Source organism: Rattus rattus, chromosome 5 (assembly GCF_011064425.1).
Source record: "Rattus rattus isolate New Zealand chromosome 5, Rrattus_CSIRO_v1, whole genome shotgun sequence".
Classification (NCBI taxonomy): Eukaryota; Metazoa; Chordata; class Mammalia; order Rodentia; family Muridae; genus Rattus; species Rattus rattus.
Window position 1 is genome coordinate 23155152 of NC_046158.1, and position 15914 is coordinate 23171065.

Genomic DNA, 15914 nt, shown 5'->3' on the forward strand with positions numbered 1-15914 from the left:
GTCATTTCACCAACAGAAGAGCTAGTCTCCAAACTATTCTCAAAAGGGGAGCTTTTACTCCTAAAGAAGTGCTTGCTTCAGTTTTCTTCTTGCCGCTCCAAACAACATGTTGTTTATTACTTTGAAACACTATATGTAAACCCCAGGAATATGTTAAATATGATTGAAGTCTTGGCTGTCTTTAACAAATTGAAGTTTCCAGAAATTTAGCTATGTTTAAAAACCAAAGCCATGTTTTAAGGAAAGATTTCTATTTCCAAATATGTGGTTGCCCAAACCTTTTATATTTTCATGTCAAATTCAGCTGCCAAAAAACACACATTTTACCTTAGCTTTATACATATATGTGTAATATTATATATATATATATATATATATATATATATATATATATCCCAACACACAGGCTTCAGATTTTAAAAAGCCCTTAAAGAGCAGCTCTGATCATATTTCTCAAACATATGCTGTTCATATGCATGTAAGCATGTTTTAGAGTAAGGCAGAGGTCACTTATCCTGGTAAAAGTTGACCCGCACAGCATGATTCACACAGTAAAACAGTTGATCAAGGAAAACACAGGAATTCCTAGGCAGGCCAAGATAGGAGGTCAAGGAGATTGCCTTCACACTCAGAGTCGTACATTTAAGCAGCGGTATGCTAACCATAGGTAATTATAAATATTTCTATCCTGACCCGTTTATGCACAGAGTGCGAGGAACCCCCAAGTTTGTGATAAAACGATATTTTTTGCCCTTTCACTTTTCTCACATGCTTTCCTTAATCATTTATAAAAGACAAATTAATAACGAGTAGCAGTCTCATTTTGTATTTTGTTCAGCATTCATTCCTACACGTTTGGAGGATCTATTAATATGTATTCTTAATAGTTTTGGCACAATTTCAATGCCAATGAATGAATGATGGACACATTTTATGGTCTTCTTAAGGGATGATAATGTGGTTCCGTGACAGTGTGTCTCGATTTCTCTGGGGGCAGGGCTCTCAGCTCTGTCATAGACGTGGAGAACGGTTAGTTATTTTCCCTCGGCTAATGCAAGTGATAATTGTTCCGTTATATTTATTTTCTTAGAATAGCAGTATCAGTAATACACTGCAGATTAATGTCTAAGAAACTGACTGATTGCACGAGTCATCTTTTGCTTTATTCTTCTATTGTGGTTGAGAATTCATATTCTATCTTTTCATAACAATGACAATGTGATGACATAGAAAAACATTTTACTGGCTTGCTTCATGCATCGAATGTAATCTCTTAGCAGAGAAAAGTTTATTTTTAATAAGAGATTAGAACTTTGAGTACTTGAAGTTTCGGGCGGGCTATTTTGGAGAGGATAGTGATTGGCTGCTGTTTACCTACTCTGTTGGCAAAACAGGGAGTTATGGGATTGGATTTTAGCGAAACAGGCTTAAATTAGTCTTGCAGAAGTCTGTGCATAAAATACCGGGACGGATTGGCGACAGTTGTATTTTTTGTTTTCAGGGACTCAGTCTGTTCTACTCATAGAGTTCAGCACAGGGTCTGGCACAGATAAAGTGCTCGCCCAGTGTAAGCGCATATAGAGAAACAATTGGTGAAACGCTGCAAACACATAGCCCTCTGCCTCAGTGTAAGGTGTGCTGAAGGTGTACACAAGGTATAAATTGTAGGTGTTGTTTTAGAAGTTCAGTGGTGTACTCAAAAAATTCAGAATTGTAAATAAATACTGGAAAAGACTTCATGGATCCCGGAACGACAATAATATGTCACATTCTCCATACATGTTCTCAAACTCTCTTGGATACTTACATTTCTTGTAGTCCGGGAGAAAGGACATCAAGTATGGAGTTGGCTGTTGTGGACTGGGAGAGTTCTAGCTCATGCACGATTCACTGCTGGGCAGCTGTTTGGGGAACTCTAGCTATTCGCTGTATCTGTTGCCTTTAAGGGGCATCTGAGGTCTGATCGTGAGATGGGAAAATGTTTGCATTATGTTTGTGTATTTCCCAGGAGATTTTTACTGAGAGCTAATTTTTTTTTTTTTTTTGAACGGGGAGGAAATGTGGTCAATTACACACTATTTCCCTAACATCAAACTAGACCTCAAGGAAGATTTAATTTGAAGACTGTAAGAGAACACTTCAAACGCAGTCGCCAGGCATCGAGAGAGGTCCTGCGTGCTCTGAGGCCCAGAGAAGGCATTGCCTCTGTGTGCCTGCGTGTCCTGTGAGACGGTGAGTCAACGTCAGCTTTCCTCTGAAGAATGCGCTGTATCTCACAGTGCCTATCTTGTCTGCTGGAGTCATGGTTGCTTGGTCTCCAGAGGCTTCTGGGCCTGGTGTCTGGAGAAAAAGTGAGGATGTCTTTTATTGCAGATGTGGGCAGGGTCATCTCTTTAGGAACTAAAGGCACACCAGAGTTTGTAAGTTCGATAGCGCTAGGAAAATATTAAAGGAACAAAATAAACACACAGAGAGAGAGAGAGAGAGAGAGAGAGAGAGAGAGAGAGACAGAGACAGAGACAGAGACAGAGACAGAGAGACAGAGAGAGACAGAGAGAGAGAAAGAAAGAGAGAGAGAAAAAGAGAGAGAATTCAGATTAAGAACTTTAAACTGCAATTTTATAGCGGCTCATTTTTGCAAAATGTTGATAAGAAGTTTTTGGTTAAATATTCTCACCCTGAAACATTTATGTGCATGGTGGATACTTTCTTGGAGACCATGGCTGACTTAAAGTTTCGTTTCTTACTAGGGGTCTCAATTTAAGGAGAAAACTATAACCTGTAAAAAAATTATATGCGGAATATTGATATGTCTTAGTGTTTACTCTCACAAAAGAGGTGTTGTTTGTGTCTTGCATGCATGCATTCAGGTATCCCTGGTATATGATGAAATAGCAAAGACTAGTAAGTACATGTGAGCTTATTGAATGGGTGATGGACCGAAGGACACCTGTAGTGCCTTTGAGCGGAGACCTGCTATTTATAGCTAGCACTCTCTGATGAATGTAAGGCCCTGAGATTCCGGCTGGTGGAGGCTGCAGGGAAGTGTGGTCCTTTGTTGGCACTTGACTGAGGAAAGATCCTCTGACACCAAGAGAGGTAGAAGCTTTTCTTCTTCGACTGAGCACCCAGCTTCCCAGCTTAAGGTAAGGGTGGAAGGACGCCCACCACAGTGAGAGATGCTGGAGAGACCTTCCTAGCTAACTGGATTAGCTCGATTAGCCCTGGGACACAGTGTGGGTGACAGATGTTATAATCAGAACCCCTTCAGACTCTCTACAACTCTTAGGGAGGGTGGGGCTTCTGTCTGATACTAGTTAAAATGTTTGGACACACGGCTGTTGGGATGGTTCTTCAGGATTAGGTGGATTAAGTTCACTTCATCATTCTAATCAGGAAAGCCTGACAGACAATCAGGGTCTGATAGCAGAAACCACTGCTGGTCTGTTCTCCAAAAAAAGTTAGGTAGGGCCTGATGCTTCAGACTACGAGGGGACCTGCAGTCCAGCAAGTCTGTGCAAGATGTCTGTACCATGTATCCTTTCTGTGTCCCTTCCATCCAACATGGTCTTTTCTTCTATTTCTCAGACAATTAGCATACTCTTCCCAAAGAACTTCCACAGTTGCATTCTGACCAAGCGCAGCGTGGCTGCTCTTTCCTAATGAGCTGAGTCATAAGTTGCCGATGGAACACATCGCCTTGTGTACCGCTGGGGTGATATCATGGAGGTGACTGCTCTGTTTTGTACCCTGACTTCTTGAGGAGGGTTACAGAGATAAATTTCCTCATTGTCTCATAGCTAGGATTAATTGTGTTTCTCCTGGGCAAACGTTTTGTTCTTTGTTTTGCAGACTTTGGAATGTATGCATTGACTCGTGTTTTTCTATCCACGTAGTCTGTCTGAATGCTAAATTTAAATTTATGGTTTACTCCTGCAAAGTATGGGAGGCTCTTCCAAAAGTTCTCTCTTGACTGGATTTCCCTTATACTTGCTTTAAATTTGCATTATCATATTGCATGGATGCTTTTTTTTTTCTTTTGGCAAGCCAACTCTGATCTGGTGGGAGAGAACCATGGAATAAAGAAAGAGAAACACAGACCAGCTTGTTAATGCAACCCCTTTGTTCTGGTTGTTATTTTTTCTGAGCATTCATCTGATCTCATGATAGCCCACCCTTGTCCAGAGTCATACCGCTTCCCACATTAAAACAATCAAAACCAGTGTCTATAACCAAGATATGGTTTCTACTCAGGGCCTGTTGAGCAATCTCGTAGTCCCAAGGCAAGAGGACTCTCATTTCTGGAGATGAGGAGGTTTGTAAGAGAGCTAAAGTCACGCTCACAGCAGTGCATCACGATGCAGAAGCACTGTGTGGTTAAACACCCAGAAGTTTCTAGCACATGACTTTAGCCAAGTTATCTAGTTTCTCCAAGCATCAGTTTCCTCATATCTCAGAGGGAAATGGGTACTTAACCAGTATGACTGTTTTTTTTTAAAGAGATGGTTTAAGTGCCCGATATATATTACTTATAGGTAATTATTATTAATAAAAATGTTGGTATTATTCAAAACTCTAAATTCACATCAGCTTTCAAGGGTTTTGTTACACTTAATCCAATAAGATACACAGGCTCTGGGGGTAAATCTTAAAAGCAAATGATCATCTAGAAATGATTAGAGTATGCCGGGCATGGTGACATATGCCTTCAATCCCAGGACTTGGGAGACAGAAGTAAGTGGGCTTTTGACTTCAAGGTCAGCCTGGTCTACATTGTTAGTTCCAGGACAACCAAGACTACATAGAGTTTTGTTTCAAACAAAACAAAATGACAACAAAAGAGTGATTAGAATATACACAGAGGAAAAGTTTTAATAGTTTTGAATTAATATACCATGTCCATTAGTTCCTTGTGCTGTGCTATCCTGCACACTTACATGAACAGAAGTTCTCCGCTTTTACCCTTGGTGGGTTCGGTCTGTGTAGTGGCTACAGGGTTGCGAACTAGTTTCTCCTGCCTCTCATTCTCCCCTACATCTCATTCCGTCCCCTGGCAAACGTCAGTCTCTTGCCTGTGTGTGAAACAGGTATAGATTTGCTCAGTGTGTTTCAGAATGTAACCATCATTCAGTGTGTTTCAGAAAAGGACTGTGACCATCATTCATGCAAAAATAATCATTTTGTAACATAGCTTTGAAAAAAAGTGTAGGAAATTACGATAAAATGCTGAAAATTGTTTTAAATATTATTAACATTTATTAATGTTTTTTTATAAAAAATAGGTTTTTGAAATGACATTTCAAACATGTATATAATATAATGAGTCCCCCATTGCCATAGACTAACTCCCTCTCTCACTGTCCCCCTGCCTCTTCTTTAACCCCTCTTTATCCTTCCATGTGTCTCCACTGTTTCCTTTCTCGGCCGTCATTATTGTTGTTACACATATGCATACACATATAAACACAACCTGGTGAGACCATTCAGTCTTGCTTGTATGTTTTTAGGACTGATCAATTGGCACTGGATGACCAATATGAGACTCCTATCAGGGGAAGACCAATTCCTCCTCTCTAAGCAGCCATTGATTGCCTGTAGTTCTTCATTTAGCGGTGGGACCTTGTGAGAATTTGCTCGTTCAAATTGGCACGTCAACTTACGTTGTCTTGGTTCAGGTCTTCTCTAGGTTATATTGTTGTAGGGACTTCATGGAAGCGGCTACCCCGGCCTGTAGAAAAGACACTATTGTGCAGCGGAACTATTCTGGGTCAAAGATGGAATCAAGAAAAAAACAAAATTTTCAAAGTAGAAATTAGTCAGCCCCAAAGACAGTGAGTTTGGTAAGATATTGTTGATGTGCTGTGATGGAAATAATGAAACCACTGAAAACTAGACTGGTTTGGGGTCAAGTATTTTTGTCTTAATGAGCCTCAAGATTTTTTCTTTCTTTTTTTTCTTTTTGGGTCGCTGACTACTTAGCGAACTCGTAGGTTTTTTTACCCAGTAGCAGTGTGTGTTGTTACAACCTTATGGCAGAGCACCTGAAAAGGGTGGTATTCTTGTAGTTTCACTGTCGAATCTCTCAGAGGAGAAGTGAAATTCTGTAGTCTGGGTTTCATGAGTCCCCTTGGTTTTCATCTGTGTTTGCACATGAAATCTCTCCCATGTCAGGTTATGTGTTAGTCCATTTGGGATTGAAGCTTTTATAATTTCTAGGCAAGGTGTTCACTGAGCGTTCAGCTCTAATCTACAGCATCCTCTCGATGGCTCAGGGAGAGGAGGTGAAAGGGATGTAAGAGCCAGACAGGGAGAAAGGCTACAGAATGCATACTGTCTGTTGGGAATAATACAAGCATTGCAAGCATGATCTCACAGCAGCTATGGGTGCCTGGATGGAACGTGCAGAATCCTGGGCCTATCTGTTAAGTGTTTATCACGAGTCAGGTGGAGACCCACTGGATTACATCCCACTCTGATGAATTTCTGGTTCCTGGTGGATTCTTGGGGAAAGGGTACTTGTGTACCAAAAAGTAAGCCCAGCAAGCTCCAGCGGTAGGATTGAGTACCTATACTTGCCATGGCAATGAACTGAACTGGAAGAGCTATTCTAATGGTACAATTGAATTACCTCACAGCCAGGTATCATTCGGAATCGCTTTTGTGATTTGGTGAGACAACCTAGGGCCTTGTACACACTATGAACATGTTCTATGATCAGGCTGTGTTTCTACTATTAATTCATCATCTAGAGTAATGAGGTTTACAATTAAATTCAGAAACAGAAAGGTGCTGAGGCAGAAAACCCTAATGACAGTAAGAAAACCATTGAAGTACACACACACGCACACGCACGCACGCAAGCAACTGAAAGACATTATGGAATTTTTCATTGAGAGTTTTAAAAGACATGGTTAGGGTCTAAGCGGCACCAATCCTGATGTCCTGTGTCAGAGCCTCCTCTGGACCTGCATGACGGCAGAATAAACTCCCTCAGGTTGCCTTTTGACCTCCTAACTCTGTATGTGCTGTCACATGCCCCAATAAACGTAATGAAATTTAAAAGCAGTTATAAGAGGCAAAAGTTCACTTCAGCATTACGGTTTTGTTGAGTGGGTACCAGTTGAGAGTTCGTAGACCTTTCGAAGCTGTGCTTGAGGACCTTAATGCCACTACAGTGCAAGGCAAAATTCATACAGAAAGAGTGCTGAAATTGGGGCTATGGTACTACAGAGCTCTCGTATCCTTTTTATTTGACTGAATATATTTAAGAGTGCTCGGTGCCCTGGCTGGAAAACGAACACCACTCACGTGGTATAGTTATGGAGAGAGGTGAGGTACTGATAGCCTGGTGGGCTTCTCTACCCAGTTAAAATGTCACAACATGATGTTGAAATGTGTTCTCCATATGGCCACCCACTGTCAACATCTTAATAGCCGCCATGTTCTGACATGGCAAGTGAAGTATGGCATATGGGTGGCGTTGCCATGGTGATGATCATGGCAACAGTGGTCACCCAAACTCATGATGGATATGTCCTTCTGTGTGATCTCTTGCAGGTCTTGCCCCCCCAAATTTGGATACCTGCTTTGCTATTACGGGGCCTAATGTATGTATTTTATGCCTTAGGGTTGTTCAACGGTTGGCATTGGCGTGCTTCATGTACATTTCATATTAAATAGGATTTTATATGCCAATCTGGGAATTTAATGATCAATTATAAACTTGTTTCCCTGCTAAAATATATTTGAGTCCAAATCAAATAAAGTAAGAAATTTGAGGAAATGACCCTTTTAAAGAAGGAAATTGTTTCGATTTGCTCTTGTAACTTTACATCAGTACATAATAAAGTATTTTAGTGTGTCTTTGGAGTGAGAGCTGTACCTTAATTTTAATAATGAAGTAAAAATAACTGGGGTAGCTAAAACTAAGCAGTATAACATACATGAAGGTTTTTAATGTGTGTTGTTGCATTAATTAAAAACAAAATTTCTATACAGTCATTTGACCTTAAAAACGTATGGCAAGAGTTTTAAATTTTCAACTGTATTTCATAATGATGTTTTTCTCACCTTAATTATTAACATGATGTTTTATTTCTGCAAATGTATGTTTTTACCTACTCTAGGTTTGTGCTGAGTGGTGGAGACAGCTGACTTAGAATTTATAATGTTTCAAGTAATCTACAAATTAGTTGGTCCAAGCACAGATAATTAACTGCAGATGCTTAGATGCTAAAATTGGTCAAGTTGCGATTGGCTGTAGACAAATGTGGCGAGGAGTGCAGAATTACAGTGACCTGTTTAGCTAAACATGAACCCATTCCTGGAGAGGCTTTCCGTCTTTAAGGGCAACCAATGGTGGGGAATAGAAAGAGAATTTCATTTCGTCATTAGTTTTGACATACTGGTACATGAGGGAAAATCAGGTGGACATTTCTCTACGAGTCTCTCCTCACTCATTATTTGAATTGATAACTAAAGTAAGATCTGTTTCTTTTTTCTTTCCTAGAGGACCCCCACCCCGGCAAGCTTGGTTGAGAAGACAGCCTACTTGCTAGAGGGGTCTATTCCTAAACTCTACCGTCCTCAACTAGGGGCCGTAGCTAATTCGACTATCTAAATCGATGAGTCTCTACAACTCTGTTTTGGGACGATCAACTATATGGAAAGGGTCCAGGAAACAGTCAAAGAAGCGCTATCGGAGAAACTATCATGCTCACAGAGAGCTGCAAGAAAAGTACAGCAACTTCAATAGTTACAAACAACCAAGTGTTTTCTATAAAGCAAGCTATGAATCATCTCCTTTAATTCTCTCAGAGGTTTTATAAGGTAAGCCTAGGAATTAAGGCCACTTTTTCCAATTAGGAAAATCCATAGATTTTCTAAGTTTAAGCCTGTTCTCTAAGCTTATGCAGGAGGCCAGAGAGACCTGAAATTTACCCAAAGATTGTCAACATGGATACGTCCATTATTGCGCTAGTACTCGCTACATATTGGTAATGGCTGTGCATTCCTACCATTCTCTGGGTGACCAGAGTACTCAGTCTTGTCCTATAGTTATGTGCGAATTAAAACCAAGTTATTAAATAATTCCCCTTTGCTAGGTTCTCTCACCTACCCCCTTCCCCTGCTCCATTCCCCTCTCCCTCCCTTCCCCCACCCTCCCTCCGTTACCATATCTCTCTTAAATTAGAAGCAAAGGCCACGGTTGGATCCCCTAGGATGGAGCATGGCGGCTGATGATGCCTCGGTTGCAAGCTCTACATTCTTTAGCTGAGCTGCCAGAATAACACTGGTTAGACAGCCCCAAGGATACCTGAGAGGACTACCTAGAAGCTTCGTCACAGATGACTATACCGTGTGTCTGAATGTACAAGTCTTGTTTTTTTTTTCTTTTTCTATTATTATGTGATATTTCATGTTGACTTGTCAAACTGAAAAATGCCCATATTGATTTTGCAGAAAGCCTCACGTGTGAAATAAATGCACTCAAAGACGCTTCACAAGTAGCACTTTGGAGCTTCAGATGTGAAATGGCTCATTCCTCAATCTGTAATAGACCCTTCTGCGAAGCTCTTCAATCAAACCCGCGAAGAAGTCACGGTTAAACTGGACGGAGACTGGTGCTCTCTACAGGGCGATTCGAGTGAACTAGCTGGCTGAGAAAGGAACCTAGGGTGTTTGTCATGTGCTTCCCCCCCTTATCATAGGAAAACTGTCAATCACCATGTGACTTTATGTGCTCTATGTGCACGGTGCCTTGGTACATAACAAGATGTGTGTGGGGAGTGTCTGTGCACCTTTGATTTCTTCCCATTTATTATTTTTCTGATAAGATTACTTCCAGGTTATTTTTAAGGTTTGTAGTAGGTACCATCCACTGAATAATTAGCTCTATTGTCACAATGCTAAACTGACATGTGTCTCCCTTATAAAAAACAAAACACAAAAATACAAAACAAAACGAAACAAAAATTCTTTTTGAAAGTTAGTAACAGCAGACAGAATTGGCATAGTTTGTTCATCAATGATCCAGGTAGATACATTTTTTTTTAAATCCAGTACCAGTAATGACTCTGAATTCGTTCACTTTCAATTTAAAGCAGTAAGGACTAAGCTATCCTTAGTAAAGGGAACATCATTCTTCTGAAATCGGTTTTTATATTACACTTCAAATATTTTTAAATTGATTTTTATTGATGTGCACATGTGTGTGCATCTGTGTTGTGTGCATATCACACATATGTGAGTGTAGTTGGTGGCTAGAAGAGTGTGTTGGAGCCCATGCTGTGGAGTTAGCAGCCTGACGTGTTGCTGGGAATTGAACTTGGGTCTTCTGGGAAAGCAGCCAGTGCCCCTAATCAATGAGTCATCACCTCTCTAGCCCTCAACATTTTACATTTTTTTTTTGGTGTCATATTTCTAGCTGGAAGATTAGGGGTTAACTTCAAAACAAAACAGAAACAAAATGAACAACAACAACAACAGCAGCTGCAGCAGCAGCAGCAACAACAACAACAACAAACACTCTAGAATTTTCAATGTTCAATTTGACCTGGAGGAATAGAGAGAATCCTGACATTAAGGTAAGGAAACTGTGCTTTGGAATTTCTGCCCAGGTATGGAGTGTGTTTGCCAAAAGTTTCTGACGCTTAAGCTGCTATGAAATGATTGCTATCCCCTAACTATGTCATAGCTTTCCTAAGCCACGGACACAGAGTTGTTTGTAAAGCTGCACTATTAGTATAATCTTAAGAGCGTATTAATTGCCCAGGAGGTTCGTGTATTTGTTCTGTACATGTGATTAAAGATCACAGCAGCTTCGGCAGCGTCGTTGTAGAGAGGGGGAAAATGACTACTGTAACGGCTCGCCACTCTCAAGTTTCCTCTACTGCAATGCCCTTACACCTTTCCTTTCGCGGGCGTTTTGTAGCATCCTAAACAGAAGGATATTGCAGGGAGTTGATTCCGCTTTGATCCCTGTGCCTGTTGTCAAAGCGCTTGGGATTGAAGAGACTGTTGGCTACAATTGACTGTGACAATTAGGAGATGTTCAGAGCCCTAGAGTGGAGCACTTAAAGGGTAATTTACATGTCAGTTTGTCGAATAAAAAAAAAGATATTCAGCTAAGATTTTTCTCCCCCCTCAGAGCCTTGTAAACTGCAATTTGTACGCTGGTAAGAAAAACCTGGCAGAGGAGTTAGGATGCCATTACCATTTGAAAAGAGGCAATCATAAGGCGCTTCTGAGCCCTTTGTCCACTGAAAATGCTGATTTGCAGGCGGTGAGTGAAAAAGTGGAACCGCCACTGAATAAAACCTTGAGCTAGGTAACTACCCTCTACCCCGACACTTGGTGGCTTTTTAGCATCGGTTAAAGGTGCTCTTTAAAAAAAATTGTATCTTAAATCCCACGTTTCCTATCATCACAACATTGTTATTGAGCACGAATGTTTCCCTCCAACCCCGGAAGAATCAAAGCAGATCCTGAGAGGTAAGTGGGACGCAAGCCAAGTCAGTGGCAATCAGACCAGAGCCCTCAGTTGCCCCACATTTCCCTGTACCATCGCAGCTTCTCGCTAGCGCCTTCGTTCAGTGCGCTGTGCTCTTAGGCCTTTCCTGCCTTCATTTACTTCTCAGGCTTAACAATGAGAACCATCCTTTTAATGTTCTTGCTAACCAGCCGGATCACCTCCATGGCCCGTCCCAGTCTATCGACGCCTCAGTGCGCGTCAGTGCGTGCAAGTTGAGTAACCAGAAAGTTCACCAGTAAAGCCGCGCTGTACTTACCGATACATAGTCCCTTGTGGAACTATGTGGATCCGGTGCCCCTGTTTAGTGCAGAGATATGTATAAACTTGCAATTGCTGGTATGTATTCCGAGTCAGGGTGAAGGACATTTTTAGAAAAATAACCCACCTGGTTACAGATGCTGTTGTCTTTATCTACAATATCAAAGAATCCTCAGCCTTTCAAAAGCCAGAGTTTCTGACCTTGAAGAGGAATCTGCCCATGACAACTGCACACCTTGGTACTGACATGGATCTGGGTTTTAGAACATCCCTTTCTTTAAAGGATTCACCACCTCATACTTTGGAAGGTGTGGGCCTTTGTTTTCCGATGTCTGAATCCCAAAACTTTTTCTTTTTCTTTTTTCAAAATTGGGTTGCTTAAAGGAGTCACCTTTTTACTCTTCGGAGTTTCTGAAAAATCACAGTGAGCGACGAGATTAGCTGAGAAAGGCTCCTGGGCATGTAGCCCTGCCTCCATGACTGCATTAGGAGAAGCTGTGCTTTTTGATTTCAAAAGGTTGTGTTTTCCTAGCACACACGTGCACTTTGTAAACAATGGTGCGCAAACAAGAGTACAAAGGATGAACAAATGTATCAGTTATTAGGTGTAGAGAGGATAGTGAAGCAGTCAGAGAAAGTCTGGGCTTCCTTAGCATGTGCCTTAGGAGCAAGCCGTGCTAAATCTGTGTCAAGAGTCAGGCACAGCAGGAGGTGTTCATCTCCCAGGTAATGGGGAAGTGATGAGCAGATGAGCCACCCTCATATTGATTTAAGCATTTTGTTCCAGCCAGTCACAATTAACTTTGATTTGTTTTTACTTTCCTCTTATGGCTTTGCATTTAAAAACGCTCTCCAGAGCACTAATTGTATAAAATCCTGGTTAACCCGCGCCTCTGTGATTCAGAGAAGTAGCCAGTGAATGAATGGAAAGGCAGGGTTACTCACCATCCTGAGGACGAGACTAGGAGGACATTCCTACTTGTCTGAGACTGGTTTGGAAGGGGACTTTACATGAATGATGCTGTACGTGCCTCCCGGATGTGCCTTTTCCTCAAGGAATTCCGCAGAGCTGCTCCCTCTGTGACTTAACAGCCAATTTTAATTTTATTTACAAGAGAATCTTTAGGTGAATAATATGAAAACGTTTTTAAAGCACACTTATTTGACACTGAGGTAAATGGGATCCCTTTGAAAGCTCATTTGGAAATATTTGAAATGACATTTTCTTTTCACCCTGGTTCTGTTTTTATACTATACAAATTGCCATGTTGTGACAAAATAAATTATCAGAATGCTTTGGAAAGTTTGTAGAAACCTGCCTAAGGAAACAACGTGTACATTTTTTTATGGTTAATTCACGTGTCGGTGTTGTGAAATTCTGCTGTTAGTGAAGAGTCCTAGGACTTTTGGCAGAATATTTACTGTCCTGTTTTAGAGAGCAGCTCTTTCTCTCTACGTTTTGAAAGCTACACTTAGGTTGCCAGATGTGATGGAAAATAAAATAATGTGAATAACATGTCACTGCTTTGTACTTCCTTGTAATTAACAAATAGTATTTCGGTATGAGCATGTCTCAAGTACGTGCTAACATTTTAACTTTTTTTTTTTTTTTTTTTTTTGGTCCGTTAATCCTAGGTGGCACTCCGATTGGATAGAAATTTGAGCCAAAAATTGAAAGCATAATTCAACTATTTATAAACATATTTGTAGGTAATTTTACTTTTTATTTTCAGATTAAATAAACCAGCAAGCTTACTTTCAACTAGAAACCAGAATCTGAGATACCTTAGTTTTGAGCTTGATTTCGCCCGTCATGGTTTCCCAGGTCAGGTTGGGGGTTGCTATTTCCCATACACGATGCTGTCTACATAATCTTTCCTAAAACTGAGGCATCTGAGATGCTGGGTGAGCACTGTGGCTTCCCGTGTGGTGGTCAGGCTTTGACGGGGTCATTTGCTGCAGTGTGGAGAACGGAATGGCGTTATGGGCATCTACTAGATTTATGAAGTCATGGTTTCCCAGTGTGGCAGGTCAGACTCTACATATCATAGTCAAAATTGAAACCTGTGTGATTCTGACCCTGGCAAGATCTTCTGGGAAGGGAGAGAACCCGTTTCCTGGCATTTTATTTTGCTCACAATAGTCCAATACACTTGACAGACCATTGTGCCACAATGTATGGAGGACCAAGCGTCTGATTTGTCCTTTTGGGTCACTGTTCATGTTTGCTGGTCTCATCTTCTTGGAGTTTGTCACAGCCTCACAGAAAGATCAAGTAAGTTTAGAGCTCACATCCCCTCTTTTGACTGTGTTGTTCCAGCGGACATTTTCCTAGGAAGCCCAGGCTGAAGTTGGACCTTCTCATCCCTAGAGAACTTTTTGAATCTCTATTTTCCTGCCCGATAGCCTTCTCTGACTGGCAGAAGTTTGCTCAACACTCCCTCAGCCATGGAAGTGTGAAGGGAGCTAATTCCCAACATGAACACAGTGCAGCCACAGCGTGATACGCGTCTGGGGGTAATTATTCCAGCCAGGTGTCCTTTGCACAGGCAGTTCTGAGAGGCACCCACAGGCTGCTTAGAGGTCCTGTTTTCACCAGATGGGATTCTATGAATCCTTTTGTACTCCCCCCCATTCCTATTTCTGGGCATAACAAACATGCTTCCAAGCCCTGGTCTTACTTAGGCCTTTCTTTCAGGGATGCCCCTCTCCCTCCGGCAGGCACTAAGCACTCTTCTCACTCCGGCTAGGTAATTGGTTCTTTGGTCACCCAAGTGTTCTTCTTACTGGAAGAGGAGAGAGCTGCAACTCGGCGTATTACAAAACCCAAGCCGCGTAGGTTAAGGAGCAAATCATACACTGTTTCTCCCGGGTTCTCTTTTGTCGAGAAAACCAACTATTGGTGCAACTACATGTGAGGGCATAGACTTAAGTGTGGAGAATGGATAAAATCCCAGATAAATGTGTATCGATTGAAATGGGCATGGTCTTATCGGGGACCCGATGCCGCACATCCACAAGAGCGGCTAAGCCTTTCCCCGTGAGTGTCATAGCCTGCCTTTGGTCTGAGCGTGAACGTTGATGGTGTATGTATCAGCTTCCTCCTCCAGGATATCTACACACTGAGGCTGCTTCCTGCCAAGTTAGCTGAACCGGCCTCCTTGTTCAACTGTACGCCATAAGCCCATCTCATTATTCGGTTGTATATAATAAACATACCTCCTCGATACAGGTGAGGGTCCAGGTTGTTGTTGAACTCGGTGCCCTCCGTCAGAGCCAGTGCAGCCTACCTGACCACGTTTTTCTGAACACGTGCCCTTTGTATCTGTCCTTTCTTCATCTTTGCTGCCCGCGTCTAGGTGTATCACTGGAGTCATGTGAAGGGCGTCACTGAAGAACTCACGTGCCCTGCTCCCAGTAGTACTTGCCATACTCACCAGAAAAACAAAACAAAACAAAACAAAACAAAACAAAACAAAAACAAAAACAAAACAAAAAAAACCCCCCAATATTAGATGAAGTACCAGATCCAGGGAGAATGTAATTTCTGTTCAAGACTGAAAAGTTGGTCCTATTTACTACGTCATCGTTTACAATATAAAAAAAAATTTAGAAAAATAAACACCGTATCATGTATTATGAATTTATAAAATGAAAAATTTTAAACCATGTGTATATAGTATGTACATGCTATAAAATCTAGCAGCACAGATTTTAAATGAAATTAAAATTTCTTCATAAAATGTCAATAGAAATAACCAACAAGATAACAGGCCAGGGGTGGGGGGGTAAAGACAAGGAATCAGCTTTCATTAAATAAGGCAAACCTTTTCCTTAAAAGTTCTTCATGTCAATACACAATTAAATAGCAATTGTAATGTATTTGTTCCAGCATGAGATCTAGAGTTCCAAAAATCTATGTTCCTCCCACTCCCCTGACAACCATACCTTTATACATAACTATACTTCAAATACATTACATTCACGGAATTAAGTAGTTACAGACTGTGGAATATTGACCTAAATAAAATCAATTCTTTAGTGTTCTACTTCTCTCAAAAATTGTTCAAGGCACATTTTAAGATGACTTGTTATCTGAAAAACTTAAAATCTTAATAGTGCT

At 41.1% G+C, this 15914-nt stretch overlaps 1 long non-coding RNA gene across 1 annotated transcript in view; it reads left to right on the forward strand.

Moving 5' to 3' along the window:
• The window catches only part of LOC116901388, a 34948-nt gene extending 25202 nt beyond the window's left edge, over positions 1-9746 (forward strand). The window contains exons 2-3 of the long non-coding RNA XR_004387985.1: positions 8510-8829; positions 9463-9746. This is a non-coding gene — a long non-coding RNA (uncharacterized LOC116901388). The remainder of the gene's footprint in view (positions 1-8509; positions 8830-9462) is intronic.
• Positions 9747-15914: the final 6168 nt, after the last annotated feature.